This window comes from Dendropsophus ebraccatus, chromosome 4 (genome assembly GCF_027789765.1).
Source record: "Dendropsophus ebraccatus isolate aDenEbr1 chromosome 4, aDenEbr1.pat, whole genome shotgun sequence".
Taxonomy (NCBI): Eukaryota; Metazoa; Chordata; class Amphibia; order Anura; family Hylidae; genus Dendropsophus; species Dendropsophus ebraccatus.
Window position 1 is genome coordinate 9,879,187 of NC_091457.1, and position 10,162 is coordinate 9,889,348.

Below are 10,162 nucleotides of genomic sequence, written 5' to 3' on the forward strand. Positions count from 1 at the left end.
CCTCTGACTATAGAGAGTCCCGGCCTGTGCTGATCCTCTGACTATAGAGAGTCCCGGCCTGTGCTGATCCTGAGGGACTATAGAGAGTCCCGGCCTGTGCTGATCCTCTGACTATAGAGAGTCCCGGCCTGTGCTGATCCTCTGACTATAGAGAGTCCCGGCCTGTGCTGATCCTCAGGGACTATAGAGAGTCCCGGCCTGTGCTGATCCTCTGACTATAGAGAGTCCCGGCCTGTGCTGATCCTCAGGGACTATAGAGAGTCCCGGCCTGTGCTGATCCTCAGGGACTATAGAGAGTCCCGGCCTGTGCTGATCCTCAGGGACTATAGAGAGTCCCGGCCTGTGCTGATCCTCTGACTATAGAGAGTCCCGGCCTGTGCTGATCCTCTGACTATAGAGAGTCCCGGCCTGTGCTGATCCTCTGACTATAGAGAGTCCCGGCCTGTGCTGATCCTCAGGGACTATAGAGAGTCCCGGCCTGTGCTGATCCTCTGACTATAGAGAGTCCCGGCCTGTGCTGATCCTCAGTGACTATAGAGAGTCCCGGCCTGTGCTGATCCTCTGACTATAGAGAGTCCCGGCCTGTGCTGATCCTCAGGGACTATAGAGAGTCCCGGCCTGTGCTGATCCTCAGTGACTATAGAGAGTCCCGGCCTGTGCTGATCCTCTGACTATAGAGAGTCCCGGCCTGTGCTGATCCTCAGGGACTATAGAGAGTCCCGGCCTGTGCTGATCCTCTGACTATAGAGAGTCCCGGCCTGTGCTGATCCTCAGGGACTATAGAGAGTCCCGGCCTGTGCTGATCCTCAGGACTATAGAGAGTCCCGGCCTGTGCTGATCCTCAGGGACTATAGAGAGTCCCGGCCTGTGCTGATCCTCTGACTATAGAGAGTCCCGGCCTGTGCTGATCCTCTGACTATAGAGAGTCCCGGCCTGTGCTGATCCTCTGACTATAGAGAGTCCCGGCCTGTGCTGATCCTCAGGGACTATAGAGAGTCCCGGCCGGTGCTGATCCTCAGGGACTATAGAGAGTCCCGGCCTGTGCTGATCCTCTGACTATAGAGAGTCCCGGCCTGTGCTGATCCTCTGACTATAGAGAGTCCCGGCCTGTGCTGATCCTCTGACTATAGAGAGTCCCGGCCTGTGCTGATCCTCAGGGACTATAGAGAGTCCGCCTGTGCTGATCCTCTGACTATAGAGAGTCCCGGCCTGTGCTGATCCTCTGACTATAGAGAGTCCCGGCCTGTGCTGATCCTCTGACTATAGAGAGTCCCGGCCTGTGCTGATCCTCTGACTATAGAGAGTCCCGGCCTGTGCTGATCCTCTGACTATAGAGAGTCCCGGCCGGTGCTGATCCTCAGGGACTATAGAGAGTCCCGCCTGTGCTGATCCTCTGACTATAGAGAGTCCCGGCCTGTGCTGATCCTCTGACTATAGAGAGTCCCGGCCTGTGCTGATCCTCAGTGACTATAGAGAGTCCCGGCCTGTGCTGATCCTCTGACTATAGAGAGTCCCGGCCTGTGCTGATCCTCAGGGACTATAGAGAGTCCCGGCCTGTGCTGATCCTCTGACTATAGAGAGTCCCGGCCTGTGCTGATCCTCTGACTATAGAGAGTCCCGGCCTGTGCTGATCCTCTGACTATAGAGAGTCCCGGCCTGTGCTGATCCTCAGGGACTATAGAGAGTCCCGGCCTGTGCTGATCCTCTGACTATAGAGAGTCCCGGCCTGTGCTGATCCTCTGACTATAGAGAGTCCCGGCCTGTGCTGATCCTCTGACTATAGAGGAGTCCCGGCCTGTGCTGATCCTCTGACTATAGAGAGTCCCGGCCTGTGCTGATCCTCAGGGACTATAGAGAGTCCCGGCCTGTGCTGATCCTCTGAATATAGAGAGTCCCGGCCTGTGCTGATCCTCTGACTATAGAGAGTCCCGGCCTGTGCTGATCCTCTGACTATAGAGAGTCCCGGCCTGTGCTGATCCTCTGACTATAGAGAGTCCCGGCCTGTGCTGATCCTCTGACTATAGAGAGTCCCGGCCGGTGCTGATCCTCAGGGGACTATAGAGAGTCCCGGCCTGTGCTGATCCTCAGGGACTATAGAGAGTCCCGGCCTGTGCTGATCCTCTGACTATAGAGAGTCCCGGCCTGTGCTGATCCTCTGGACTATAGAGAGTCCCGGCCTGTGCTGATCCTCTGACTATAGAGAGTCCCGGCCTGTGCTGATCCTCTGACTATAGAGAGTCCCGGCCTGTGCTGATCCTCTGACTATAGAGAGTCCCGGCCTGTGCTGATCCTCTGACTATAGAGAGTCCCGGCCTGTGCTGATCCTCTGACTATAGAGAGTCCCGGCCTGTGCTGATCCTCTGACTATAGAGAGTCCCGGCCTGTGCTGATCCTCTGACTATAGAGAGTCCCGGCCGGTGCTGATCCTCAGGGACTATAGAGAGTCCCGGCCGGTGCTGATCCTCAGGGACTATAGAGAGTCCCGGCCTGTGCTGATCCTCAGGGACTATAGAGAGTCCCGGCCTGTGCTGATCCTCAGGGACTATAGAGAGTCCCGGCCTGTGCTGATCCTCTGACTATAGAGAGTCCCGGCCTGTGCTGATCCTCTGACTATAGAGAGTCCCGGCCTGTGCTGATCCTCTGACTATAGAGAGTCCCGGCCGGTGCTGATCCTCAGGGACTATAGAGAGTCCGGCCTGTGCTGATCCTCAGGGACTATAGAGAGTCCCGGCCTGTGCTGATCCTCATGGACTATAGAGAGTCCCGGCCTGTGCTGATCCTCTGACTATAGAGAGTCCCGGCCTGTGCTGATCCTCTGACTATAGAGAGTCCCGGCCTGTGCTGATCCTCAGGGACTATAGAGAGTCCCGGCCGGTGCTGATCCTCAGGGACTATAGAGAGTCCCGGCCTGTGCTGATCCTCAGGGACTATAGAGAGTCCCGGCCTGTGCTCATCCTCAGGGACTATAGAGAGTCCCGGCCTGTGCTGATCCTCAGACTATAGAGAGTCCCGGCCTGTGCTGATCCTCAGGGACTATAGAGAGTCCCGGCCTGTGCTGATCCTCAGGGACTATAGAGAGTCCCGGCCTGTGCTAATCCTCTGACTATAGAGAGTCCCGGCCTGTGCTGATCCTCTGACTATAGAGAGTCCCGGCCTGTGCTGATCCTCAGGGACTATAGAGAGTCCCGGCCTGTGCTGATCCTCTGACTATAGAGAGTCCCGGCCTGTGCTGGTCCTCAGGGACTATAGAGAGTCCCGGCCTGTGCTGATCCTCTGACTATAGAGAGTCCCGGCCTGTGCTGATCCTCTGACTATAGAGAGTCCCGGCCTGTGCTGATCCTCTGACTATAGAGAGTCCCGGCCTGTGCTGGTCCTCAGGGACTATAGAGAGTCCCGGCCTGTGCTGATCCTCTGACTATAGAGAGTCCCGGCCTGTGCTGATCCTCTGACTATAGAGAGTCCCGGCCTGTGCTGATCCTCAGGGACTATAGAGAGTCCCGGCCTGTGCTGATCCTCAGGGACTATAGAGAGTCCCGGCCTGTGCTGATCCTCAGGGACTATAGAGAGTCCCGGCCTGTGCTGATCCTCAGGGACTATAGAGAGTCCCGGCCTGTGCTGATCCTCAGGGACTATAGAGAGTCCCGGCCTGTGCTGATCCTCAGGGACTATAGAGAGTCCCGGCCTGTGCTGATCCTCAGGGACTATAGAGAGTCCCGGCCTGTGCTCATCCTCGGGGACTATAGAGAGTCCCGGCCTGTGCTGATCCTCAGGGACTATAGAGAGTCCCGGCCTGTGCTGATCCTCGGGGACTATAGAGAGTCCCGGCCTGTGCTGATCCTCAGGGACTATAGAGAGTCCCGGCCTGTGCTGATCCTCAGGGACTATAGAGAGTCCCGGCCTGTGCTGATCCTCAGGGACTATAGAGAGTCCCGGCCTGTGCTGATCCTCAGGGACTATAGAGAGTCCCGGCCTGTGCTGATCCTCTGACTATAGAGAGTCCCGGCCTGTGCTGATCCTCAGGGACTATAGAGAGTCCCGGCCGGTGCTGATCCTCTGACTATAGAGAGTCCCGGCCTGTGCTGATCCTCAGTGACTATAGAGAGTCCCGGCCTGTGCTGATCCTCAGTGACTATAGAGAGTCCCGGCCTGTGCTGATCCTCAGACTATAGAGAGTCCCGGCCGGTGCTGATCCTCAGGGACTTCTATCGGGAGCGCCTGATGTGCGGATCCTCAGGGACTATAGAGAGTCCCGGCCTTTGCTGATCCTCAGGGACTATAGAGAGTCCCGGCCTGTGCTGATCCTCTGACTATAGAGAGTCCCGGCCTGTGCTGATCCTCAGGGACTATAGAGAGTCCTGGCCGGTGCTGATCCTCTGACTATAGAGAGTCCCGGCCTGTGCTGATCCTCAGTGACTATAGAGAGTCCCGGCCTGTGCTGATCCTCTGACTATAGAGAGTCCCGGCCTGTGCTGATCCTCAGTGACTATAGAGAGTCCCGGCCTGTGCTGATCCTCAGTGACTATAGAGAGTCCCGGCCTGTGCTGATCCTCAGACTATAGAGAGTCCTGGCCGGTGCTGATCCTCAGGGACTATAGAGAGTCCCGGCCTGTGCTGATCCTCAGGGACTATAGAGAGTCCCGGCCTGTGCTGATCCTCAGGGATTATAGAGAGTCCCGGCCTGTGCTGATCCTCAGGGATTATAGAGAGTCCCGGCCTGTGCTGATCCTCAGGGACTATAGAGAGTCCCGGCCTGTGCTGATCCTCAGGGACTATAGAGAGTCCCGGCCGGTGCTGATCCTCTGACTATAGAGAGTCCCGGCCTGTGCTGATCCTCTGACTATAGAGAGTCCCGGCCTGTGCTGATCCTCTGACTATAGAGAGTCCCGGCCTGTGCTGATCCTCAGGGACTATAGAGAGTCCCGGCCTGTGCTGATCCTCAGGGACTATAGAGAGTCCCGGCCTGTGCTGATCCTCAGGGACTATAGAGAGTCCCGGCCTGTGCTGATCCTCAGGGACTATAGAGAGTCCCGGCCTGTGCTGATCCTCAGTGACTATAGAGAGTCCCGGCCGGTGCTGATCCTCAGGGACTATAGAGAGTCCCGGCCTGTGCTGATCCTCAGGGACTATAGAGAGTCCCGGCCTGTGCTCATCCTCAGGGACTATAGAGAGTCCCGGCCTGTGCTGATCCTCAGGGACTATAGAGAGTCCCGGCCGGTGCTGATCCTCAGACTATAGAGAGTCCCGGCCGGTGCTGATCCTCAGGGACTTCTATCGGGAGCGCCTGATGTGCGGATCCTCTGGATCGGTCCAGGTTCCTCCTGAATGGAGCATGAGCCCCTGGGGTCATCTATGGAAGTCATGGGGATTAGATACATAGGCATCCCAGCACTAGAGCTTACCTGATTAGATACATATGTATCCCAGCACTAGAGCTTACCTGATTAGATACATATGTATCCCAGCACTAGATGTCATCTGATTAGATACATATGTATCCCAGCACTAGATATCATTTGCTTAGATACATAAGTATCCCAGCACTGGATGCCATCTGATTAGATACATATGTATCCCAGCACTAGATGCCATCTGATTAGATACATATGTATCCCAGCACTAGATGCCATCTGATTAGATACATATGTATCCCAGCACTAGATGCCATCTGATTAGATACATAGAGATACATTTTATTACATGTTTATATGATGTTTCTGTAAACAGAAGTGACTGATCCCTCCAGTGACTGCGGCCTCTTCTGTGTTATTAGGATCAGCAGCACTGGTTATATGTTATCCTGCTTAGTTATAGTTATTTATACGCTATTATGTTTAGTTATTGCTCTTTATATGTTATCCTGCTTAGTTATTGCTCTTTATATGTTATTCGGCATATTTATAGCTGTTATATGTTTTACATTTACAGGGTTACTGTTGTTTTGATCTTTTTTATGGCGTCGTCCTTATTCACTTTATACCTATTTTTATAGCTGTTGACTTGTATATACTGAGTGTTCACCAAACAGGTGACTCTAGGATCCTTAGGACGTACCTGGGAAGGGTTAATAGAGTGCATTCGCCTGTGTGCACTGTGTAAATACATGACATTACTGATCCTCTTCTGATCCTCAGCTACAACCTGTAATGCTCTCAGTGGCCTCGCTACAGGCTTATGGGCCCTGGTGTAAAGGTGGATATCACCACCGCCAGCCCACCCGTCCTTCTCCTTATACATGGTAGAGTATATAATGAGCCATAGCACAACCTGTGTGACCCCCATACAGGCCACATGGATCACAATGTACACATACAGTGATACATCCTGTTTTATACTCCAGAGCTGCACTCACTATTCTGCTGGTGGGGTCACTGTGTACATACATTACATAACTGATCCTGAGTTACATCCTGTATTATACTCCAGAGCTGCACTCACTATTCTGCTGTACTAATAATACAGACTCTTTACTCTTTGGGGCTTTGTTAGATGACAACCTACACTACAATTGAAGCCATCCATGACCCTGGTGCTCTCCGGTGTTCTGCCTTCTAGTAACCTCTGGTGATCAGCTGATCGTGCTTGCAGAAGCTGTGGCTGTGAAGTTCCCCATGAATGACATATTACATGGCCCCCTCTGAAATGAATACCCAGGGTAACAAGGTAACACCGGAGTCTATTAGCTGTCATTGGCCATAGAAAGGGGGGCCCTTGTATCCTGGAAGCCAAACCCAGCACCATATTGAGGGCCTCCTTTGCTTAGGGGCCCCCATTCTTCTATGTACACCATTGTTCTTATGGTAAGATCAGTTAAATAACAAAAAGGCAAAGACAAAAACATAAAAGCCGACCTGTCCTTGGCACCTGTCCATGTACAGTAACTACAGTATTGACCTGTACAAAGTGAATTGGATGTGAATTGATGACGGGGGATGGGCAGCCATCCAGTCTAAAAATACACGTCCTTCAGATTGTGTTCCTGACCAAAAATACTTGAACATGACTGCATGTTTGTCCTTGTACACAGTGCGATGTGTGAGGCTGATGGAGGAATGGGGTTGGTATAGAGACTTAAAGGGGTAATGGAGCTATATTTGGAAGTTACCTCAGGGATACCCACCATGATGGGGTGCAGCGTATTGATCATGTGAAAGAAGCATCTGTGGATTAGAGAGAGAAGAGCATGTCCTGGATGGGATGTCTACAAAGTGCCTAGCTAATATGTGCGGGCTACTGCATACTCCCCCACTGTATGCCCTGCTTGTAAATAGGTTCAAGTTGGAAAGCATTCTTATGCCTACAGACTCCTTTATTATTATATACCAATTTCAGGGCATACATATTGTCAAAGATTTGTCTTCTTGAATGGGTCACATTTTCTGTGTTGTCGTCTTCATCAAGAAATGGCAAAGAGCAAACACCCTACACACCCTACAGCTATTGCTGGAAGAACACAAGCCGGTGGTGGCACCATTATAGTCGGAGGATGTTCTTATGGCAATCTCTGGGGCACTCCTCCATGTCCTGGATGTGATGTCTGTTCTCTTGGGTGGGGGCTATTGCTACCTCTACCCCCCATACAACCTGCAATTGCTTTAGGATGAATGAGACTCTACATATAAGAAAGCTGCACCAGTCTTAAAGGGGTGCTCCGGTAAAAAAATGTTTTCTTTTCACCTCAACTGCTGTCAGAGAGTTATATAGATTTCTAATTTACTTCTATTTATAAATCTTCAGTCTTCCAGTACTTATCAGCTGCTGTATGTCCTGCAGGAAGTGGTTTATTCTTTCCAGTCTGACACAGTGCTCTGTCCACGTCAGGAATATTTTTTCTCAGAAAGTTATACAGATTTGTAATTTACTTCTATTTAAAAATCTCCAGAAATTATCAGCTGCTGTATGTCCTGCAGCAAGGGGTGTATGTATTCTTTCCAGTCTGACACAGTGCTCTCTGCTGCCACCTCTGTCCATGTCAGGAACTGACCACATTAGGAATAGGTTTTCTATGGGAATTTGCTGCTGCTCTGGACAGTTCCTAAAATGAACAGAGGTGGCAGCAGAGAGCACTGTGTCAGACTGGAAAGAATACAACACTTCCTGCAGGGCATACAGCAGCTGATAAGTACAGGAAGACTGGAGATTTTTTAAATAGTAATAAATAAAAAATTTATTTATCTTTCTGACACCGGTTGATTTAAAAAAAAATATATATTGGAGTTCCCCTTTAAGAATACTGTAGGGATTGAAATGAGTTCATTGATTGTATCCAGTGGAGCTATGAGTTACACTATAGCATGGGGGTACCCTGTATAGACCCTCATCTTCAGGGCTATGATGTTATGCAATCTGGATGGATTGGGGAAGTGACAACCGCTATGAACCCCTGTCCTCCTCTCTGCAGAGACTGTGACTGTGAATGCAGACTGAGGCCTCTAACCTTGAGCGCGGCTGCGGTCTCCTCTTTTGCAGATTTGCACTTTTAATAAAGCAGCGAGCGGGGGTCATATTCTGCTTACGACGTCCCATCCGTCAGCGGATCTGTCAGAGGACGCTCTGTTCATGGGAAGTTCTATTAAATGTCCAATACCTGCAGACTGGAAGGGCGCCCTTGGGTATTGCCGCATCCTTCTGTGGATTCTCATCAATGTGTGATGACTGCAGAAAGAGAAGCCTCTGCCGTCTGCTACCTCCACAGCTGCACAGGATGAAGAGTCAGCCACGCTGCAAAGTCTATACTGCAGAGACTGTGTCACCCTACAAAGGACATGGAGGGACAATGCAGCCATCAGGAGGGGTCCATATACAGGACAATAGCTGGGGGCTTGTGCCCATATAGATAGATGGGGGTTATCTCCTTAGCAAACCATGTCTGCTTTCTCCAGAAACAGCACCACTCTTGGATGCAGTGCTGCAGCTCAGTTCTATTGAAGTGAATGGAGCTGAACTGCAATACTGCACACAACATGAGGACAGGGGTGGCCCTGTTTTTGCAAAGAAAGTAGTAGGGATGGTCCGAACCCGCGGAGGTTCGGCTGAACCCGAACGCTCGGCATCGGATACAGTGGGAGGACCGCCTGGAAACTGGGATACAGCCTATGGCTATGGCTGTATCCCAGTTTTCCAGGCGTTCCTCCCGCTGGATCCGCCCGCTGCATGGAGCGGGCAGACAGCGGTAATCATTGCGGAGGGTTCGGGTTCGTACGAACCCCGTCCGAACCAGGTTCGGACCATCCCTAGAAAGTAGCTGTCTAATCCTGGATAATCCCTTTAACTGGATCTTTTACCCAGATGAAGAATAGCAGGGAATTACAAAACGAATAGACATATGATGAAGTGGGGTGTTATGTAGTGTCCCATGGTCCTTAAATTAGCAATTTTCATAGGAAAAAAATGAGTTATCCAGGAACTAGAACCGTGATGCTATCCCACAAAGCTGCTGCTGTGTCTTCATATCTCCTGTATCAGAAACATACAAGCGGGCTGACATCCATATACAAAGGACTTGTCATCTCTTTCAGCAATACGTGATGTTCCACTTTAAGCCTTTGTGTTGTTGATGTTTTATGAGTGTGACAATGCTTTACATTCCTGGACAAGCTGCAACATAAAGATTACGCCGAGTCACATGGAAATGTTATTGCCTGCCGCCATTCACCTCTATGTACTACGACCTGTTACAGGCCTGAAAACAATACATCCGTGTGCAGCATCTATAGTATTAGTCTATGGACCTGGCATGTTGATATCCAGGCATGATGTGAATTGTAGTTGTGCACAATTGGTATATACCATATCGAACAATTGTTCCCTTCAGTGCTGGATTGCAGCATATAAATAAGTTCACCTGCAAGGTAAAGATCTATCACTCTACTAGAGCGCCTCTGCAGGAAGGAAGGGGTATTGCAGGGTATTGCAATACTTGGGTTTAGACTACAGGTGTTAAATCTGCATCCCTCCAGCTGTTACTAAACTACAATTCCCATCATGCCTGGACAGCCAAAGCTAAAGCTTTGGCTGTCCAGGCATGATGGGAATTGTAGTTTCGCAACAGCAGGGGTCCGCAGGTTTGCCACCTGTGTTCCAGGTCTATATGGCAGTATTAATAATGGGTACACCCTTGGGTATTACTAAACTGATAGTGTTGATGATATTACTCTATGGAGAC